The following is a 7,750-nucleotide window of genomic DNA, read 5'->3' on the forward strand; positions in this document are numbered from 1 at the left end:
AACAAGCTCCAAGGGCTTGGTATTACCGGTTGGACAAATATCTTCATCAACAAGGCTTCTCAAAAGGTTCAGCAGATAGCAATCTGTATATAAAAATTGAAAATGACAAATTACTAATACTTGTTGTGTATGTAGATGACATTATTTTTGGCAGTAATGAAGAAGCTATGAGTCAAAACTTTGCCTCGGCCATGCAGAAAGAATTTGAAATGTCCTTGCTAGGAGAACTGACATATTTCCTTGGTTTGCAAATCCAACAAAAGGAAGGAGGAATCTTTTTATCTCAAACCAAGTATCTCAAGCAGATTTTGAAGAAATATGGCATGGAAGATGCAAAACCAGTATGTACACCCATGGTCACAGGATGTAGTCTCAGTGCAAATGATGAATCTGCAGCAGTACATCAACCAACCTACAGATCTATGATTGGAAGTTTACTATATTTGACAGGTACCCGACCAGACATCATGCATGCAGTTGGAATAGTTGGAAGATTTCAGGCAAATCCGAAGGAGACTCATCTTCAGGCAGTAAAGAGAATTTTCAAATATCTTCAAGGGACTCAAAATTATGGCTTATGGTATCCTAGAGATATAGATCTTACTCTTCATGCTTATACAGATGCAGATTGGGCCGGAAGCGTGGATGACAGGAAAAGCACAAGTGGTGGTGCGTTCTTTATGGGTTCCAGACTGGTATCTTGGTTCAGCAAGAAACAGAGTTCGATTGCCTTGTCTACAGCTGAAGCAGAATATGTTGCTGCTGCATCTTGTTGCACTCAACTCCTTTGGATGATGCAGACTTTGCAGGATTTTCAAATCACTTGTACACCACCTATCCCCATCTTATGTGATAACACAAGTGCAATCAGCATCTCAAAGAATCCGGTTATGCATTCAAAAACCAAGCACATACCAATCAAGTACCATTTTCTCCGGGAACAAGTGCTTGAACAAAAAGTCAAGTTGGAGTATGTTCCTTCCAAGGAACAAGTTGCTGATATTCTTACCAAACCATTGCCCAGGGACACGTTTGAATACCTCAGGCAAAAGCTGGGGGTTGTTGATGCATCATCTTGTTGAACTTCTTCTTATTGGTGGTACAGGCTCAGGGGGAGCACATAATGCATTGTTGGCATTATGGAGAAGGAGATCTTGGAAATAGCTGCAATATGTCTCTATCTCTTTCATGGTGGTGCGTTGCTGCAGATCTGGTTCATATTTAGGGGGAGCATGAGCTTAGGGGGAGCATACCCTTTGCCCTTGATGTCAAAGGGGGAGAATGAAGCTGAAGTTTGTAAGGTTGCCATCAAGTCCAAAGGGGGAGATTGTTGGCATTATGTTTTCTGGTATGACTGTATGTTACAGATGTTGTACTTGATGGCAACTCCAGTGGTAAGGCTCTCAGTTTGTTGGAAATTAAGAAGGACGCAGGATATCGGTTCAGAATGTGCGTCCCCGCAGGTATACCATGCAGAACCCGCGTCCAGGGACGCCGGCCAGCCGTTCAGGAGGTGCGTCTACCCAGTGCACACATTTCAAGGCAGAGAAAAGCACGTGGGGGTTTCTTGTGTGGTATCTAGCCGACGGTTTTGTGTTTCTATGGTGTCGGCTCGTGGTATTGTTCCATGTTTTGGGGAGGAGCTTGCCTATATAAAGCAAAGGAGTTCATTTGGATTGAGCATCGTCTTTGGTTGAATATCTTATTTGGTGAGATCTAGTCCAGATCTAAGAGGGCGAATCTTCTAATGGACTGTGATCTCTATGGCGCATGATCAGATCTGTAGATCTGACTGTTTGGGTTAGTCTTGAAGTCTTCATATCATTTATATCTGAAGGGACGCAGGTTCAGTGGAAGAAAAGTGCGCCGGGACGCAGGTACTATAAAGGGCAAGTGCGCCGAGACGCAGCACAGTAGAAATAGACCTGCGTGGGGACACAGGGCAATCAAGGTTCAGGTGCGTCTCTGAAGTAGAAGGACGCGGCGCGATAGTGTTTTCAGGTGCGTCTCTGTAGCGAAAGACGCGGCGCGATAGTATCTTTGGGTGCGTCCCTGAAGCAACAGAACGCAGAGCAGTCAAAGGAACAGTGCGGGGGCACGCAGCGGAGCAGAAGGTTATCTGCGTGTGGACACAGAGTAGCAGAAGGTTAACGGCGTCTGGTCGCAGGCCACAGAAAGAAAAACTGCGTCTCTGTTTTTAAGATGTTCTGTTGATTGAATTTCTCTATTGATAAGGTGTTCTGGGTTAGTTCTGTTGTTGCTGATCTGATATCTGTAGTGATCTATATCTGTTATGTACTTGTTGATTATCTGATGCTTTATGAAAAGAAGTAGGGGGTTGTAGCTCCCTTCCAGGAGTAGACTGGAAAACGAGAGAGAGAGAGAGAGTTGTAGCTCTCTGCAGGTTGCAGCCTGCGTACTGGTAAAGGACTGCACCAGTACGAAATCATTGTAAAAGAAGTTTCTAAATTGAAAGAAGATAGAGACATATTGCAGCAGGTGGTTTTCACCCACATTGGGTTTCCACCTTACATCTTGTGTTCTTTGGTGTGACTATCTGTTTTTCTTGCTCATTATTTTATGGTACTGACATGCAAAAATAATTCAAAGATCAAATAAGGAAGATTATTAAATTACTAGATAATACTGATTCACCCCCCCCTCTCAGTATTATTTCCAACACCCCTAATATATGAGGTCAGAAAGGGTACATGATGGTCGAAATGTATTAAGTATATGGAAAGGAAACCTATCAAAAACTAAGAAGGACTTCACCTGATTTCAGCCTGCCAAGCCAGCAAAAGAATATTAGAAAGAAACAACTATCTGAGGCAGGCATACCCATGCTAAGAGAAAGTAAAGCATGTCCGCATATCAAGTACAAGCGGATCCACTATGTATACAAGTATAAGGAACTGAAAGTACATAATGGGTCATCCGATCATGATCGAACAAGTACATGTCTAAATATCACATATAAGAAGATGATCAATGAAGATGATCACTAATGTCAAAAACTAATCCCAACAGTACCAAATGAACATGATGGAATAAGATGATACTATATCACAACTTGGATGCCAGCATATAGGATGTCGCTGTGAAGGACTACAACATATAAGGTGGAATGGTGTCAACTAAAAGCAACAGGAGCAACTGCCAAGTGAACCAAAGAATGTTGATGCAACCCGAGGTCTTCACCGACCACCGTGGTACATTTCTACATAATGGGAATAAATGATCTGAAGTCAACCATGTGAGAAATCGTTTGATTACCGGTCATTGATGTATACTGTTAACAAACGTGAAACTACTCACTGATAATGATAATGAGAGTCAACGTACCCAATACAATATAACAAGTGTAAATATATGAGCTGAAGTCGAACACCTGTAAGAATCTATCAACCAGGAGACAATGATGGTTTCCCATTGTCGATAGCAAAGGATCCGCCACTGATGACTGAAAACCCCAAGGTACTACCAAATGGACTCTAGACCATTGCCCAAAAGCAATGAGTCGTAGTTGATAGGGAAAGATCCACTAGAAGGAAAGCATTGAGGCATCCTTCATCAATCTAGCGTGAGTGTAACCCGTAGGCCAATAATGTGGAAGAAATCAGATGAAAAAAGATGTAGTAACTTGACCAAAGCACGTTTCCGGTATACACAAGATGTAGCTAGCGCAAGATTGAAACCCTCTAAACCAACCAATAATGAAAGCTCACATAGAGGCAAGGAATCCACCAATAGGGTCAAATGGAAACCAAGGCACTGCACAAATCCCAATGTGTGATAATGAAAGTTGATGTCGAACACAAGGTAAACCGCTCAGTCAAAGACCCATGATACTGATCGATGCTGAGCACAAGGCAACTTATCAATAATGAAAATAGGGCCACGGTGCGGCTCTAGGCCTGTCCTCAGAGCAATATGTCATCATCGAGAAGGACAAGATCCTCCAGTAAGAATTCAATGGAGACCTTCTCAAACTGGCACGAGTAAAGGACCAATATAACTTATCTAATGATAGACAAGACACTAACAACCAAGGATGGCCAACTGAAAAATAGGTCAAGAGACACCGCAGAAAGGCCGACTCAGGCTTACCTCCCTTGAGTAAAAGCACGACTCAATGATGACCATGTGGCAGTATATGATGACTCTGTATAAGCTCGTCATGCAGGAGGCACGAACGAACTCTCCATATGATTGGAAGAGATAACCAATCGGAGAAGAACTGACTCAATAAAAATGTTAAGGTGTACTTAAGTCAAGCTAAATCCCACCCAAATGGAGGAGATACTTTGTTCGAGTGCTTTGTTGAAGGGTGACACAAATGACTCTAGCTTCCAACAATAAATGGAAATTTTGTCTTGTTCCTGCTCTTTTTGGAATACGTAAACTTTTTTTTGTCTTTTTCTTTAAGCTGGAAAAAGAATAAAAGAATGCTATAGTACAGTGGAAAGAACGATCGTCAATGAAACAGATGATCTAGTTCCTGGGTTGGGAACATTCCTATGCTCAATGCAGGGAGGCGAAGCTGGTCAAGGACACTCAAAGGGATGTTCTTTCCATGGGTCTCAGGGTGTGTCAAGTTGCAGAAGCTAAGGGATTGCAAGTTTGATTTTGCAGACGTCATGGTCAAAAAGTGGCTTAAACATGAGTCCAAGTGAAGTCGGCTTAAAGACAAAAGGTGCAAATGGTCAATATGCAATGTAGTAGTACAACTTAGCACAACAGAGCCTCTAGGGTATAAGGCAAAAATGATGCGAAGAAGGAAAGAGGAATGAGTCTTCAACACACAAGTCATGGTGGGACTAGAGAGGAATCCCGAGCCTACTCAATGAAGCAACATGGGAAACCAATGTTAGTGAGGTGCTAACTATGATGCCCATGTAAAGGATGGATCTATCATCGTGTCATGATTTAAAAAGTCAGTGAGTGAGGATGGTTTACAAACCATAAGATGATGTGATCGACCCTATGGAAAGTGTATCGAAAAATGGAGGCTAGTATGCAAAATGCAAAGGAAAAATGGTTTCCCTAACCTATATGTCAGTGAGTAAACGACACCTACCATGATGGGTCAGCAGTCATGGAACCAACGTGAAATCTCCGAAGAAGCATCCAAAAATTCTTGAAAAAACAACCTATTCCCAACAATCCAAGCTCACAAGTTAAAAGATTCAAAAGACAAAAAAATCAAGTTTTGAAAAAAATTGACATTTTCAAAGCTTATAAAATGAATTTTTGACTCACCATTGTTATCATTTGTGTTGAGAGCAAAAGTTGTGGAGAAAAAGAAGCAAACTTTCCCCCCAAAGAATTCGACTGTTCAAATTGGCTCAAAATCATCAGGTAACCCCCAAATCTAGCTTGCATGCATTTGTGATTGTTTTTAGAAATTTTAATTAAGGTTTTATGTTGGAAATTATGTTAAAAATTTCAACGCAGCATATATGTAGGTTGATTATGAGAAACCCGCATATGCGTAGGCCCTACACGTGACTGTGTATGAAATGGACCCACGTATACGTGGTTTGAAATTAAAACAAAAAAACTAATGGTTGAACCTTGATTTTCTTTCAGGATGACAATCACCTAGAGGGAAAGGGAGCATGCTATTGTTGATGATGAGGTTATGAATGATCAATAGGCCTTAGATGCCTTGAGGGGATGCGATTTATTAAAAATTTTCAAAATGCCAAATATGAAGGCAAACACCCACTTGCTTGAAATGTTGATCCACTATTGGAGTATTGAAGATGATGCTTTTATGGTTGATCAAATTCCTTTGAGGATAAAGGTGGAAGATATTTACTTTATCACTGGTCTCTCCCGAAGAGGAGAAGTGGTACATTCGACTGGCCGAACACAAGGTAGTCTTACAGTGGAAGACTACATGCATATATACTGTCCGGGGCATCTGGAGAAGATTGGAAGTCAGATTCCAATCAAACATGTAAAGAGTTTGTCCCTGAGGATCTTACTGTTCACCATAGCCAGGGTAAACGGATCAACCTCATTACACAAAGCATCACAACTATCCATGAGTTTGGTCGTGGAGTGTCTCACTATAATTTTTTATTGGTGTACACCTCTTCTCACTAACATGAAGAGCCAGTTGTCCTCCATTCAGAAAGGACAGACCAAGAATTTTGGATACAGGACCATTTTGTGTTCCTTCTTCTTCGAGAAGGTTCCAGGGTTACGTCCCAGAGTATCAGTTCCTATTAGTAGCCCTCGAGATCCTCGGATGGGTAGGTGGGCCAACCTGATGAAACGCCTTGTAGGCGGAGACGTACCGAGGACTGCTTTTGATGATGATTTCTTCTCCTGGTGGGAGCAGCAAATCATCGCTATGGACGACTATCCCTATGCTAGCATGGACTTCAGGGGAGATCCGGATCTGGCGCTGCCACCAGACACAGCATGGGGAGAGATAGGTAACCATTTTTAAAGTTTTATCACTTTTTATGATTTTTACATTTTTCAAATATGAAAATGAACTTAAAGATTATGCCAATCTAATGCTTTATTAGTGATAGAATCCGATAATAAATTTTCAGATCATGGAATGTGCAAATAAGTAATAAAAACAAATGATCTTTGCAACACCCTCACTCTCAAAAATTAGTGATACAAATAAGGATCCCGAACTCGATAAATGTTATTCAATTGTGACACCACCAGCTATGAGTCAAGATACACTACCAATGAATCAATTCCATAAGAAATAGATTCGGATAGTAAATTAATGATGGCAGTATATTCGGAAATATTATTTGACACAAAACCAATACATACTCCCCTTGACACCATAAAATGACCAGTTGGATAATAAATCACCCAAGCTACGGAAGCAAGATTCTGAGTGTGCTGACTAGCACCATCGGCGAATCCGAAATAGACCAAGTCATCCATCAACACCTGCCAAAGAAGATCAAAATAAGTGTCCATATCATGAAAACTCTCGATAAAATATGTACAAAAATACAAAATATACAAAGAAGCCATTGCTCAGCCGTAACCTAGGAAAATTACTTCTTGAGGTAGAGCCCATTTCGGGGCTCTGCCAACTTGTTCCCTTCAAAATAGACTAATTCATAAGCCCCTTTTCTAAAACTCGTTTCACTATAAAGGGACCATACCACATGGACTTGAATTTGCCTACCCCCAAGGCGTCTATCTTGGTCATATACCAAGACAAGGTCGCCTTCAGAAAAGAATTGAGGACAGACAGCTCTATCATACCAAGTTTTAACCCTTTTCTTACGAGCCTCATTGATTGTGGCAGCATCTCGATGTTGCTCATCGAGATGTTCCAAATGAAGGAGGTGCTCTTCAAGACTAGAGGTCTCTAGAAGGAGTTCAACAGCTAGCTTAAGAGATGGAATTTCATATTCGACGGGAAAGATGGACTACAACCTGTAAACTAACTGAAAAGGTGTAAAACCGGTGGTAGTCTTTACCAAGGTTCGGTACGCCTAGAGAGCCGGATACAACATAAGATGCCAATTGGAGCGATTTTTGTCAATTGTCCTTTGCAGGATCGTCTTGAGGGACTTATTCATGGCTTCGACTTGGCCATTGGCCTGAGGATAATATGGAGACGAATGCTCCTGCCGAAAGCCCAATTTAAGAGCCAATTCAGACATCAGTTGGTTTTAGAAATGACTTCCATGGTCAGTGACAATCTCTCTCGGGATACCGAACCGTGAAATAATCTGATTGAAGAGGAACAATG

The sequence above is a fragment of the Pinus tabuliformis genome, chromosome 2_1 (assembly GCF_031772625.1).
Source record: "Pinus tabuliformis cultivar Carrire ecotype Pingquan chromosome 2_1, CPIR1, whole genome shotgun sequence".
NCBI lineage: Eukaryota > Viridiplantae > Streptophyta > Pinopsida > Pinales > Pinaceae > Pinus > Pinus tabuliformis.